This window comes from Mustela nigripes, chromosome 6 (assembly GCF_022355385.1).
Source record: "Mustela nigripes isolate SB6536 chromosome 6, MUSNIG.SB6536, whole genome shotgun sequence".
Taxonomy (NCBI): domain Eukaryota; kingdom Metazoa; phylum Chordata; class Mammalia; order Carnivora; family Mustelidae; genus Mustela; species Mustela nigripes.
In genome coordinates, this window is record NC_081562.1 from 28,472,075 (window position 1) to 28,486,568 (window position 14,494).

Below are 14,494 nucleotides of genomic sequence, written 5' to 3' on the forward strand. Positions count from 1 at the left end.
AACTGGATGAACAATAGTGAGCAAAATCCTACCATTTTCTCCCCCTCATAGAGCTTATAGTGCAGGAAATGCTTTCTGTTAGAGGTGCAGTTCATCCCAGACTCCATCTCCGGGTTCTTTATTCCTCTTTCCCATCCAAATTATCCTCATTCAATAAATTGATACTTCTATTACTGTGGTTATAGAATATTGGAAATGAGAAGTTTTTGCTGTAAGACCTTCTAAGAGGGTCAGCCCTTCTCCTCCTTTTCTTCTGTCCTCCTTATCTTTCTTTCACCATTTTTAATTTTTAATTTTGAAATAATTTCAGATGTCCAAAATTTGCAAAATTAGTCCAAAGAATTCTGATAGATCTTAACCCAGATTCCCCAATTTTTAACACATCTTTGTTTAACCATTCTGTCTCTCTCTCCTTCTTTCTCCCCCTTTCTCCATGGGTATGACTATGAATATAAATGTAAATATACTTATATATTCTTTTTCTAAAATATTTGAGAGTAATTTGCAGACATAATACCCCTTACATCTAAATACATTAGTATACATCTTCTGTTACTTAGCCACATTACAATAATGAATAAAAGAAACTAACATTAATAGTAACAGTATCTAATCCAGAAGCCATATATTTGAAGTCAGCGATTTGTGCCAGTAATGTTCTTAGGTAATCCAGGATCACATGTTTCATACAGTTGTTATGTCTCTTATCTTGCTTTAATCTGAAACAGATCCTCAGTTTTTTGTCTTTTAATGATTTAGATTTTTTTTTTTTCTTAAGAATACAAGTCAGGGGTGCCTGGGTGGCTCAGTGGGTTAAGCGTCTGCCTTTGGCTCAAGTCATGATCTCAGGGTCCTGGGATCAAGCCCACATCCAGCTCTCTGCTCTGCAGGGAGCCTGATTTGTCCCCTTTCTCTCTCTCTGCCTGCCTCTCTGCCTATTTGTGATCTCTGTCAAATAAATAAATAAAATATTTTTTTAAAAAAGCATAAAAGTCAGTGTGATGTCTGGGTGGCTCAGTTGGTTAAGTGTATGCCTTCAGCTCAGGTCATGATCACAGGGTCCTGGAATTGAGTTCCACATTGGGCTCCCTGCTCAGTGGGGAGTCTGGTTGTCCCTCTCTCTGCAGCTCCCTCTGCCTGTGCTCTGTATCTCTCTGTCAAATAAATAAAATCTTAAAAAAAAAAAAAGAATATAGACCAGTTACCTTGTAAAAATGTTTCTCAGTTTGGGTTTTTCTGATGTTCCCTTATTATTAGATTCAAGTTATGCACTTTGAGCAAGAGTACCATAGGAGTAGTATGTCGTTCTCAGTGTGTCCTCATGTGCTATATTAATGGGAGGGTGATTCATCTGTGTCCACTTGGTAAAGATGTTATCTGCCAATTTTCTCCAACATAAACTTACCATTTTCCCTTTGTAATTAATAAATATTGTGTTGCAAACTGCTTTGAGATAATTTAATCATCCTGCTTTTCACTATATTTTCACCCACAAATCCATTGATAATTCTTACCTGATACTGTTATTACTTAGGGTGATTTCCAAATAGTGATTTCCTATTTCTATCATTCCTTTTACCTTTATTAGTTGGAATTCTACTGAAAGGAGCAACCTTCCTTATTTTTCCCTTGGTAAACTTCTTTTCTGAAGCCTCTCCACTTGTCTATCCATGTATCTATCTATCCATCTGTGTCTATATTTATTTTTTCATCCATGCATTACATAATTTTATGTAGTACCAAAGATCTCCATGATACAGACCTATTTCATTCTTCTCATCTAATTGAATTGGTACAGAACACTCATAGTGATGGCCACACTCACAATGTTACTTTTCTAGAGATAATAATGACATCTAAAGAAATTGCTACTTTCTATGGGATTACAGCAGAAAACAGGATAAAAGTCTACTCTTTAAAATCTGTTGGAAGCTTGTCCATGAGAGAGATTCGTGCTATCCAAAGTGATATTGTATCATCAGATGAATCCAGATATATTCACGAACGTGTGTTTGGCCTGTTTGTACTCCTCTCACAGTCTCCTTGTCAAAAGATAATCTCCAACTGGATCGTAGACTGAAATCATGATGCTTGTTTATAGTAAATTTCATGTTTCTGTCAGGTTGACTGTCTGACTCAAGTTCTACACTTGATGTTTATTTGAAAGACAAAACTTCCTCTGTTTTCATGAGAACCCTCACATTTGTCCATGGTCTGGGCTGATCTGAACTTCCCAAATTTGGGATTTTAGTGATACTGTTCTACTCTGTAACCAAGGGTATATAGGGAACTCAAAAGATGACAAAGGAAGTCCATTAAGTCAATTTAACCTAAGCACAAAGCAACACATGGCAGAAACAGAAGTGCTAATAAACTTCCATTTGAAAGTATAGAAACCTAGGTTTTAAAATTTTTTTTATACACATCAATTGTGGATAAAATAATACAATCAGAGATGCCATTTATTTAGTGCCTAACATGTGTCTCTAGTGCTTCACATTTTACTATTTCAAAGTTTCGTAAAGCCCTAGGTCTGTGTTAATATCCCAATATTTTAAAATCTGCAGCAGGGGGTTTAGGGAGGCTGCATAAATGGACTGATCTCAAAGCTAACAAGTAGAAAGGCTAGATTTCAAATCCAAGTTTGTCTTAAGAAAAAATTAGTTTGAGCCATCTTGGTGGTTCAGTTGGTTAAGTGGCTGCCTTCGGCTTAGATCATGATACCCGAGTTCTGGGATTGAACACCAAGTCAAGAGGGCTCCCTGCTCAGTGGGGATCCTGCTTCTCCCTCTCCCTTTGACCTCCCCCCAATCATTCTCTCTCTCTCTTTCTCTCTTTTGAATAAATAAGTAAGTAAATGAACAAATTCTTAAAAAAAAAAAAAAAAGAAAAAGAAAAAGTCCTGTTTTCCCTCTGCATTACATTGACAATGTACCTGTTACCAGTAATAAATATACAGAACAATAAACATGTATAGTCTATGGAATCAGTAAGAATAAAAGCTTATGTGATTTCTTAGCAGAAAAATCCAAATTCTCCTTACCTTTAGAGTACAACAGAGAGCTCAAATTCAAAGTATTTATCTGACTTAGCTCTCCTTATTTTGTTCAATTTGTCTCTTCCCTTATTTGTTATACTGGTATATTTAAAAATATGCACACATGCTCAAAAAATACATTATTTAAAAACCTTAAAATCTGAGAGATAATGATAATGATGGTACTTTATCCCCATGATAATTTGTAACTAGACCAAGCTTTGAGTTTCCAGTCCTATAAATTGAACTCAATTGAATTTTCGGTTTCAAACAGCAGGTGGTGGTGGTGGGTCATTCTATCCAGTTTAAGTATTTGTAGCTATTGCTATGTTGTTGAAAGTAATATATAACATATATTTTGGTTTTAGAACCATTCATATCATCTTGTTAAGATTTATTTTATAAAATAATACACATGACGAGGTCTTATATTATTTGAAAAATATTTTGTGTATACAAATCTTTTAGAAGAAAGAAGAGGATTGTATATATGCAAAATGCATATCATTTAAATAATTTATCCAGTTTAGTACACCACAGAATTATTTAAATGGTTGTAATATGTATTTTCAGTAATAAATATGACTTAGTATTACAGATTAAGTATTTTATCAAATATAGTCTAATTTGTAATTAATATAAAAATGGTAGTATTATATGGTAAAGACTAAAGAAATCTTTGTTATTTATTAAAAGAATGGGTGGGAAAATTGACTTATTTTCAATCCTTCAATTAATTCCTTGTTAAGTATTGATTACCTTTAAACTCTTTTGATTAACACTTTAATATACTCTATTATTACTCATCAGTCTACATTCCTATTCCACTATATTCAAGATCTCTGAATATTTATTTTGAGTCTTGGCTACATTTCAGTTCTCAATTGGTTCAAACTTATAGGGGATGGTATTTTCCAGAATCTTTGATCCGTGCCTGGATTTGGTTGAACAGTGGGACAGGACAGAAAAAAGGAGAGTATAGTACTCTTTTGAAAGCCATTGTCCTTATTAGTGAAATACTATTTGAATGTTGTAGTTCTCTAGGCCATGGTGTATTATTTGAGCCAGTCTCTTTGAGGTCACAGGTTACATAATGTAAAGGTAACTCTTATAAATCTGACTGACCATAGACAATAATAGACAGTAGAGGGTATCTCTAAAGGTTTCCATTACTGTTGGCAGTGTCTACTTTATGGCAGGTGGACTGGAGAAGTGGAAAGCTACGTGGCTGGAAACTGGGGGAATGATGTAGAACCAGGTTGCTGGTAGGGAACTAGGAGTTCTGTGGAAGGAATAGAGGTGAAAATTGATGCAGGAGATGGAGAAAAAAGGCAAGTTAGCAAAAGGACTAAAAGTGCTGTATATCAGAGTCTACAAAGTGAAGATGTGGAGACCCTTTACAGTTTGTTTTAGGGCCAATGTGTATGACTTCATCATTTTTATTATAGGCACTGTGAATCTGGAGCTGGAGTGTAGTGGCAAGGTCATTGCCGAGCAGTTGTGAATGATTAGCTGTGTCTATGGCAGGGCTGATTTGAGTGCAGTCAATACCTCCAAATGTATAAATACCATTTATCAAATACCTCCACTCAGAGGCTACTTGGAAAAACAGCTCTTAGCCAAACTGAGCTTTTTACCCCTCCTTCATCCCTTGCAATTGTCATCATTTCCAAATAGAAAGCTAGCAACTTCTAATATATACATATATACATATATACAAATATCAAATGCATACACACCTATTTATCATATATAATATATATTGTGTATATATGATGTATATAAGATCACATATATTCATGTATTATATATTCATATATATCATGCACATGATCTATAAATGCATTATATATTATACACTATGTATGTGTATATACATATTCTTAAGATTGCAAACCCTACTGAAGGAACTTGGGAATCACATTGTAAAAATTTTTCTATATAACTATCATGCATGGTATTGTTGTGAACCACTGGTTTGGGTATTTTAAAAATGATTGCTAAAAGCAGTAACTTCATATAATGCAACAAAACAAAATAAAAAGAGGCAGTACAGGTATAGGAGAAACAAACCAGGTTGGTGTGGCCTGAAACTCTTAAATATTTGGAGCCCTCTTTATGGAATAAAATTTAAAAATTACAAATGCAAGATTAGATACAATGTCTTCAGAGTAAGCTGCTTCTGAGGCATAAACATCCAGGCCAATTTCACTTATCAGCCTGGACATGTTTCGGAGCCCTTCTGAGTTGAGAGTCATGGCTTCATGGGTTATCAAGCTGAAAAGAGCTCTTAGCCCTTCATGGACAGTGAAACACCCAATAGCTATGGAGGGGGTCATCCTCTTCATCTCTGATTGCTCAGGTCAAATGCAAGGGTGTGAAGGGAACAGAGAAAACTGCTCAAGATTCTGAGATACTCAGTAGGACAATTATACACACTTGGATCTCCTGCTCTTCTCCCATTTTTCCAGAGAAATCCAACACGCATAGACACTCAAATCTAAGTGACCGTCTGTTGAATAAATGACTGACTAAATGACAAATAAACGAATGGATGAGTGGATGAATGAGTGAACGATGAATGAATGAATGAATGAAAGGCAAGGCAAGGCTTATGACCCATGTGCTGCTATCATAAAATACGGTTGGGCCAAATTTAGAAGTGATTTGTTCTTTTGAGGATTTTAAACTGATTAAATGCATCCTGGGATAATGGTGGTTAATTGTGCTGAGTGGGCCTACTGGAGGAAGGGCCTTTTTGCAGAACTTCAGAAGGAGCTTGTTTACAAAAAAACAAGAAAGTCATTCTAAAGGGCATTTCTTCATTTCCATTTCAACATTAGGTAACTCATTCACTTAGTGCTCATTCACCTTGTGCAATAGGGTGCTTTCAGTGAAAATTTCTTAGACTTTCAAATAAGCAAAATAAATATTTACCAAGTGTCCCCTGTGGAAATAGCACAGGAAATTACAAGGAATCTTGGCTACTTGGAAAAACAAAGATATGTCTTTGCAACCACACTAAATCCTCACCCTAACCCATGGAGTCAGGTTTTTCTCTAGAAAACTAGGGCTTTGGGAGTTTCATGACTTCTCAGGATCGCAAGATCTTAGATATTACAAGATGGTGGAAATAAGGTTCAGAGCCTACACTCTGATTTAATATCCATGATCTCCTACTGTATCATTTTAAGTAACAAAATATTATTTTTTTGCACTTTGCAGATGTGTAAGTAGACAAACGACTTTTCTGTGTTGTAATAGTTTCCCTGTTGAGAATATAAATGCCTTTTAATTATTTGCATTAATTTTATAATATTTTCTAATGGGGTCAAAAAAGGCTGTGCATTTCCTGGTAATGGCACCACACTGCGTCTAAATCCCACCCTTGTCACACACAATGTAAAATAGGAGGATCCCAAATTACACACACACAAAGTATTATGTGTATGTACATGCATCTAATACATATGTATGTATGTGTATGTACATGTATCTAATACTTTTTATATTTTGAAAACAGAAAAAGGAGTTTCAAAAAAAACTTTAAACACGATGTTTGTATACTTGCTTACTCCCATGCTGAAACACATGTAGGCTACAGTATGTAAGGGTAACTACAAAATAGACTAGTGTGTAAGCTGCAAAACTACTGGGATATACCTTTTGGATATATAGGTGCAATGTGAAATTTATGCTTCTGTTTTTTTTTTTTTCTCTCTCCCCTATGTCCTTTATGAATTTTAATAAACGCATATCAGAAGAGGGGCACCTTGGTGGATCAGTGGGTTAAGCCTCTGCCTTAGGCTCAGGTCATGATCTCAGGGTCCTGGGATTGAGCCCTGTGTCCTGCTCCCTGCTCAGTGAAGAGTCTGCTTCTCCCTCTCCTCTGCCCCTCCCCACCCATTCATGCTCTTTCGCTCTCTTTCTCTCCCTCAAATAAATAAATAAAACCTTTAAAAAAAAATACCAAAGTGAAACACATACCAGAAGAAATAAGGGTTTGGTGGATGTTATAGTTTAGAGAAAATAAATTTATTAAATAATCACAAATAGCTTTTTCTAATTTTTTTCTCCCTTTATCAGTCTCACAGTTCTGAAAGGAGCCTGCCCTTAGACTTGTTTTTATAAACAAATATGCGCTGTTGTGTTGTGTGTGTCTAAAGGGCGACTTCTGAGCCCATCCCCTTTAGTTGACCTCTAAAACCAAGTTTAAGCCATCCTGATCTTACTCTATAAATATTTAAATATTTTATTTTTCACAGTCATTTCTGATAATATCTCTGTTTTATACCCACAACGTGGCAGAATCTGAAGACACATGATTTACGACATATGTTTCTGGTTTGTGATTGTTTGGGGGTGCAAATTAAATGCAAGAGGGCAATCCCAAACAGACTGTGTGTGGCCAAATTAAAGAGGTTTATGCATCCATTAGGACAGACCGGATATAGGAATTCTAATTAGGAAAATAATATGATACTGTCTCTCGCTCCCAAAAGCTCATTCAAAATGTTAAACTTCTTTAGAAGGTCTTTGCATTTACTTTTCATTTGAAGTTCCAAATTATTTTTGCAAAATCAGTTCTGAGTGATATTTTTAAAGTATATGCCCTCACTTTGTTTTTAGGGTTCAAGGACTGTGGATGTGTGCTATTGATTTGATTCCCAAATTCTGGCATATATCCCAAAAGAAAAAAAATGCATTAAACTCTAGACTCAAAAGTGCCCATTAGTCAGCTCTGAGCATGCCAAGTTGTCGAGCGATATTACAGTTATGATCTTTAAAGCATTCGCAAAAAAATTGGATAACTTTGTGTAAAAAGCTGGATTTTATGGCTTCATCTATGCCAAAGAAATTGTCCAACAGAAAGCACCCTGGTAAGCCTAATTATTACTCCACATATGGTACGTGGCATTATAAGCTATTTTGAGGTTTGGGGAAAGAGAGAGCCAAGTGAGAACCACAGCTGGGCGTGCTGAGTAATTTTAACATCCCCATGTTGGCAGGGCGTAAGACACAAAATGCTGCTTCAGCGATCTGCCTCTCACATATTTAATATGAGGGCAAATAATTTTGTTAAAATTTACGGGGTGGGGTGGGGAAGGGAGCAATATACAAAGAGTCAGGATAGTGTATCATCTATGATCACTGAAGAAGGTTCTTCAGAGTATCATGGCTGTTATTAGCAAAGGCAGCTTTCATTTCATACTTAAAAATCACAGCAGCCTTATGACACTTCATTTAGGGAAAAAGGTAGAATCTGAATTGGGATGCAACTTAAGGGAAACATTACAAAAATTGTAGTTCTTGAATGTGTATGTGATTGTGCAAACAAAATAAATTGGAGAGGATGAATTCAGGGACCCATGGAAGCAATCAGCCATTTATTGGAGTTGCCTTCATGCCTCTTTAATGGATTATGTTTGAAAGGTTCTTTAGAGAGAGAATGAGTCATTAAATAAAGAGGGTTATTTTATACTTATGACTTCAATGGGTCAGGCCAGTGAGAACTATTTTTAAGTCAGATTTGTGGGTATCTCCATGTGGTTTCTGATAAATTCCAACATCCTTCTACCTCCATCCCTGAAGCCTTTTAAAGGTCAGCCTTGGCTACTGTTCACTTGCAGCATCTTTTGCTCAGAGGTCAGTATGACAGTGGAGGGCATGCCCAGGATGTCTGGGACATGCAAAGGGTATTAGCACATGTTAAATGATAATTATATTATTCTCTACCATGTTTTGTTGTACCTCTAAAGCCTTAGCAGATTCCTGGGGCCATCCCCCCCTCACCCCCAGGTTTTAGATAAAAACAAGAAAGAATTTCTGTCTATAACAAAATAAAGGTATTTGCCTCTCCAGTTTTCCATTCTTAATACTGAAAAAAAAGGGGGGGATACTACTTAAAGTTAAGGACTATCTTCTCTAGGGCAGAGTAACTGAGAGCAAATAATTAACATTCCCAGTAGATCTACATGCATGATCAGGCTAAAAGAAAACCATGACATCCATATTTTGGATATCATTTTATTTTTTGTGATTATTTCATATTGTTTTAAAACAAAGTCGCATATACTTACTTTATTTAAATACACCATTTAAAAATGACAAACAACAAATTCAGGTTTTAATTCAGTCTTTACTTATATTTTTAAAGTGGGAAGATTTCTAGACCTATGTAGAATATAACTTCCAAGCATTATGATAAGATTAAAATGATTTACCTCTTCATTATTGCCTTTAAGAATGAGCTAGAATTAATACTCTTTAATAGCTGACCTCTTTGTTGCTATTGCCGTTTTGTCCAAAAGGTGGCACTTGTGTAATCTTTTTCTTTCTCAGGGTGTAGCGAACCAGGGGAGCCAGAGGGACCAGAGTGAATTTTCAGATTGTTTCTCTTTGACAAGCTCCAAGTGGCCACGTCAAAGATCTGCATGTCAAAGAACCCTTCCCAGAAGAATTCGTCTGATTTTGTGAAAGAAAAACATGCTTCCTGCCTTGGTTTGGTTTAAACCTTAGAATTCTTTATCCCAAGTTTATTTTATCATCTTATTCTTTCCTTCTGATCTTTGACTAAAGTTCTCATTCTTTCTTTTAGATAACCTTGATCCATTTGAAGTTGTCTCTCTCGGTTAGAATGCGTAAGCAACACATGAGTGTGTCTGGACTCTATCTAAACAGACCTATCTGACAGCATAAATCAAGAAGGATAAATCATTCGGACAGGAGAAATCTTTTGAACTGTGGACAGACAGGAAGAGTGAGAGGCACAAAGGGAAAGGGGAAACATGCTGGAGAGATTCTGATGATGAGACTGGAATTCACAGATGAGACTTAAAAGTCAAACATGCAAGCTCTTCCCGGTGGTTCGTGTAGGCTTGCTCCCAATCCCCGCAGCTGAAAAGAATTTTAAACGTGATCTGATGAAGTCCAACACTTCATTTTACAGATGAGAAAACTGAGTCCCAGAAACCTACAGGAGTGCGTTCCATGGAGCAAACTCAATTCTGTTTCCACTTCTGGTGACAAAAGGCAATGAATGATCTGTTGAAGAGATGTATTAAGTCAGTCACGGGTTGTAAAACAAAATCTCGGGTGGTTTTGAAAACTGGAGTCCCTATAACAATGGTTCATTTTGCCAGACACATATTATTTTGAGCCACAATTCTGTCTTGGAAGCTTTCCTCTGCTCCACACAGGAATATGGCCAGTCGCTCGTTAACCTTGTAGGTCACAGATCCGCGCTGTCCCATACAGTAGCCATCAGCCGCATGGGACTATGTAATTGCATTTTGAGTTAAAATTAAATTAAAATAAAAATTTAGTTCCTCGGTTACACTAGCCCCATTCCAAGTACTCGGCAGCTACCCGTGACTAGAGGTTGCCTGTATGGGACAGGACGCACGTAGAACTCTCCATCCCTGCTGAAAGTTCTCTTAGGCAGCACTGTTCTAGATCACTGACTGTGGAGAGTATGAACAGAGGACAACACAAACTCAGATACATACTGTGATGGGCTAATCCAGGGTGTAGTATTTGTCCATAGTTTCGTAGTCTATGTGGGTTCCTAAGCAACTCTGTAGCCGGCTATGGAAAACTCGCCGCTTTATATCTTCTTATGTCCTCTCCTGCCCCCTTTCTCTTCCTACTTATGCCTTCTCAAATATTCCTCTTTTTTTTTTTTTTTTGGATTGTTTAATAAATCTTGTGGATATCTTATTTATTCCTTCTTGTGTGCGTCATTCGTTTCCATTTCACAATGTCCAGTAAATTCTTAGCATGACACAAATATTGCACGACTAAATGTTGCATGACTAAAAAGGAAACATTGGATGCTCAGTGACAATGAATGGGTTGGGAGGAAAACCTGGGTTCAGAGCCCAATCAAGATAGAACATCTCAGGCCATTTGAATTAGGAAAAACAAGAATTCTTAGCATAACTGTGTAGATTAATAGGTAGAAGTTTATTCTGAGGGATTTGGTGACTTGCCCAAAAATAATACAGATGGTAAAAAAACAAACAACAACAACAAAAAAACCAAACAAACAAAAAACCAAAAAACCTACTCTCAGTTTAGAATCCATGTGTTTTTACATCAGGTCCAGTGTCTTTTTTCCTAATCCATTAACGACCCAGAGTAGAGATTGGTTTATGCCAACTTCTAATTTCTTTTAATATCTGCCAATGAATCATCAAATAAGTCGTGTTTTGCATATATTGACATTCTTTTTTTCTTTTTTTTTTAAGCCCAATCTTCTGAATTTCTTTAAACAAAGACAGAATTATATTTGCATGGGTTTTTCTTCAAAGATCATAGTGAAGTGCTTGTAAAAAAGATCCTCATGTTGAATTGATCAGTGCTTGGTGTTCTGTCAGTACCTGGAACTCTCAGGGGTTAAACATTTCAAGTGTAAATGAAACCAATGCTGCTCTTATAAAACAAAAGGATAGATATAATTTTTATCAGTTGGCAGATGAATAAAATCACATCGTTTGCAGGCAGTCAGGAGAACATCAGTAGCAAGCCACTTGTCAGTTTCAGTACTTCCCATGACTGGTCTAACAGTGTGACTCATTCAGGCACACCTAAATCCAGATGTTATTTGAACTCTAGGTCTTATATAGATTTTCTCTTGGAGCTGTCCTTGCATGGAAATTTGACACCACCATCCCATCCGTCAAGTGGCTTTAACGGGGCCTGTTACTATCTCTGTAGCTTATTCTTTGGAATGGCTTTACCCATACCACCTGCTACTTAGTATGACGGTTGGTAGGAAAGAGACCTTTTCCCCCACACATACATTATCGGCCAAGTGTTAATTTTCATGTTTTCATGAGGTCTCAGGTATCCTGAGTCACTTGCAATTATTTTTTTTTAATCACAAACTGTATTATAGTAGGATGACACTGCATTTATTTATAAAGTGAACCTTGCTGGAGATTGTCCTTCTCTTCATCAATGGAAACTTTCAATAATGCTGTCCTGTTTTTTTATCCTACCCATCAAATTTGCCACACAGGATTTAATTGACCGAAACTTGTTCCTAATATTTCGTAGAGCACTGTCCTGATGCTATCCTCTTTTTCACTTTGGTATACCCTCCTGCCAAAACAGACAAATAAAACAAACTAGCAGACATTCTCTCTAGGGTGACTTTTCCACTTTTTAGCACCTCACACCCTTTTCCATCCAATCCGTCAATTCAAAGAATTTTCCCTTTCTTATCTACAAGTAATTCGTTCCTCTCTTCTAAGGTTTTCCTCTAGTATCATAGAGTTCAAAGATTCTCATCATCAAAAATTCCATTCATATGTTTGAAATGTACTCTTCTTGCATAACAGAAGTACATTCACACATTGAATCAAATATACTCTCCAGTGTGATGAAATTAACTTTTTTACAGCAGAACCCTCCTTAGCTACTTGGATTTGGGCAAATGACTACAATTCTGGACTCTAATGTTCTCATCTGAAAAATTAAGTAAAAAATATAATAAAAAGAATTAAGTATAAATTATAATAAAAATGTAGCAAAAAGGAAAAACACAATAAAAAGAATTATATTTATAATAAAAAGAAATAAAAATATTGCTGGTATTGTTTCCCTCAGTCACTTTTCTTTTAAAAGAATCTAATAAGAATAACATAGGACCTAGTAATTTTATTCCCTAAGAGCTGTGTGTCAGAGAATAACTCAAAATATTCTTTTCTAGAATGTGTTATCACTAGTGAAAGTAATTTGAAAAAGAAATTTGGGTCAAAGATAAAATTTGTCATTTTCTTGAGAATTTTTACAACTCTCTGCTAGTGAGACTAGAGCTGGATATTTTGCAGAGTAAATAAATCCTAATACTTGCTACAAAAATAAGAAAAAAAATCTAAGTATGTTCAGCTAAAGAGTAGATTTGTGTTATTAAAATGTATCCCAGTTAGTATTTTGTAGCATTAGAAAAATCCACAATATTCTTGAATAATCAACACTTGGAAATTGGCTACCTATTTAGAATTACATTTGTACTGATTTCAGCTGGAATCATTAGTATTTGTTCTGCAGCTTGGAAATCTCTCCATCGAGTGAAGGAGCTCAGAGCGGACTTTCTCCTGGTCATTCCTGCAGTACACACACCTCTATCTCATAGCCACAGCACGTTTTAACTAGATGACTTGTTTTTTGTTGTTGTTGTTGTTGTTTTTTTTTCTTTCTGCAGAGTATGTATTTTGATCACATTGAGATACATGGCACTTACTACTACAAGGACATTTTGTATACAACAGACAAATTCTAAATCAAAGGTATGAAAAGTACTTGAGAAACCAAAATAGATCATCACTTTCTAGACCTTTCTTTTATTTTTTTTTAAAGATTTTATTTATTTATTTGACAGAGAGAAATCACAAGTAGGCAGAGAGGCAGGCAGAGAGAGAGAAGGAAGGCTCCCTGCTGAGCAGAGAGCCCGATGCGGGACTCAATCCCAGGACCCTGAGACCATGACCTGAGCCGAAGGCAGCGGCTTAACCCACTGAGCCACCCAGGCGCCCCTAGACCTTTCTTTTAAATACAAGTTACTCATGCGGTCTATATACTGGTTGACTCAGTTTCACTGGGAGATCAGCTCATGTCTCAGGTACTCCATGAAGCCTGGCTGTTGCTTGGGCTCACGCTCTGCGAATACCGACAACACACGTTGGTCATTGTCATAGCGCCTCTAGTATGGCTCTACTCTCCTTAGAGAAAATGACAGATCCTAAAGTACATAACCTGTTTATTACATGTCTTTGCCATGAGCAAAGCACTAACCAAACCGTACTACTTCTCCTCGACATATAAATTAATAAAATTACATCACACAAAAATTACTTTGGATAAATAACTCTTGAGCAACAACAACAAAAACTGATAAATGGAGAAAAGGAGTAACTAACATAATTTGCTTGTATTATTTTGACCATATAACTTTGTACTCAGTTGGTATGTGATAACTACTGACTGATTTGCCATGAAAGACCTTTGCTTCTTTCTGATTCTGTGTTTGTCAAAATGCAATTTATAATTACCATCCATTTTGTGATACTACTAGTCATATGAAGAGCTATATTAACTCATTTGGAAATGACAAAATAGTATTTGCTAGCTCATTCTATGTAAGTAAATGGCTTCCATTATTTTATGAAAAGATTTTAACTGGGAAGATGGTGGATTTTTGCATCTCAGGTTAAGGTCTGATAATCACAAATATGATACTGAAAAATAGCAAACTACTTTTCTGATATTATTTAACTAGTAAAGAGTTTTATGCTGTCTTGTCTTGAATTGAAGAGTGTAGAGTCACTATCTTCTGAAGTTCCTTCTCAACAGAACCCATTGGAATTTCAAGGGATACTAAAAATTATAATTTTGCTGTAGTTTGAACTTGCCTAGATTAAAGGAGGGATGAACTTCTGAACATACTCTCCT

At 36.1% G+C, this 14,494-nt stretch overlaps 1 long non-coding RNA gene across 1 annotated transcript; it reads right to left on the minus strand.

Moving 5' to 3' along the window:
- Positions 1-9,156: 9,156 nt before the first annotated feature.
- On the minus strand, positions 9,157-10,700 carry LOC132020521 (uncharacterized). Its single transcript, XR_009405011.1, has 2 exons — positions 10,546-10,700; positions 9,157-10,081 (listed from the first exon to the last, which is right to left on the minus strand). It is a non-coding gene; the product is annotated as an uncharacterized LOC132020521 (long non-coding RNA).
- Between the last annotated feature and the right edge of the window lie 3,794 nt (positions 10,701-14,494).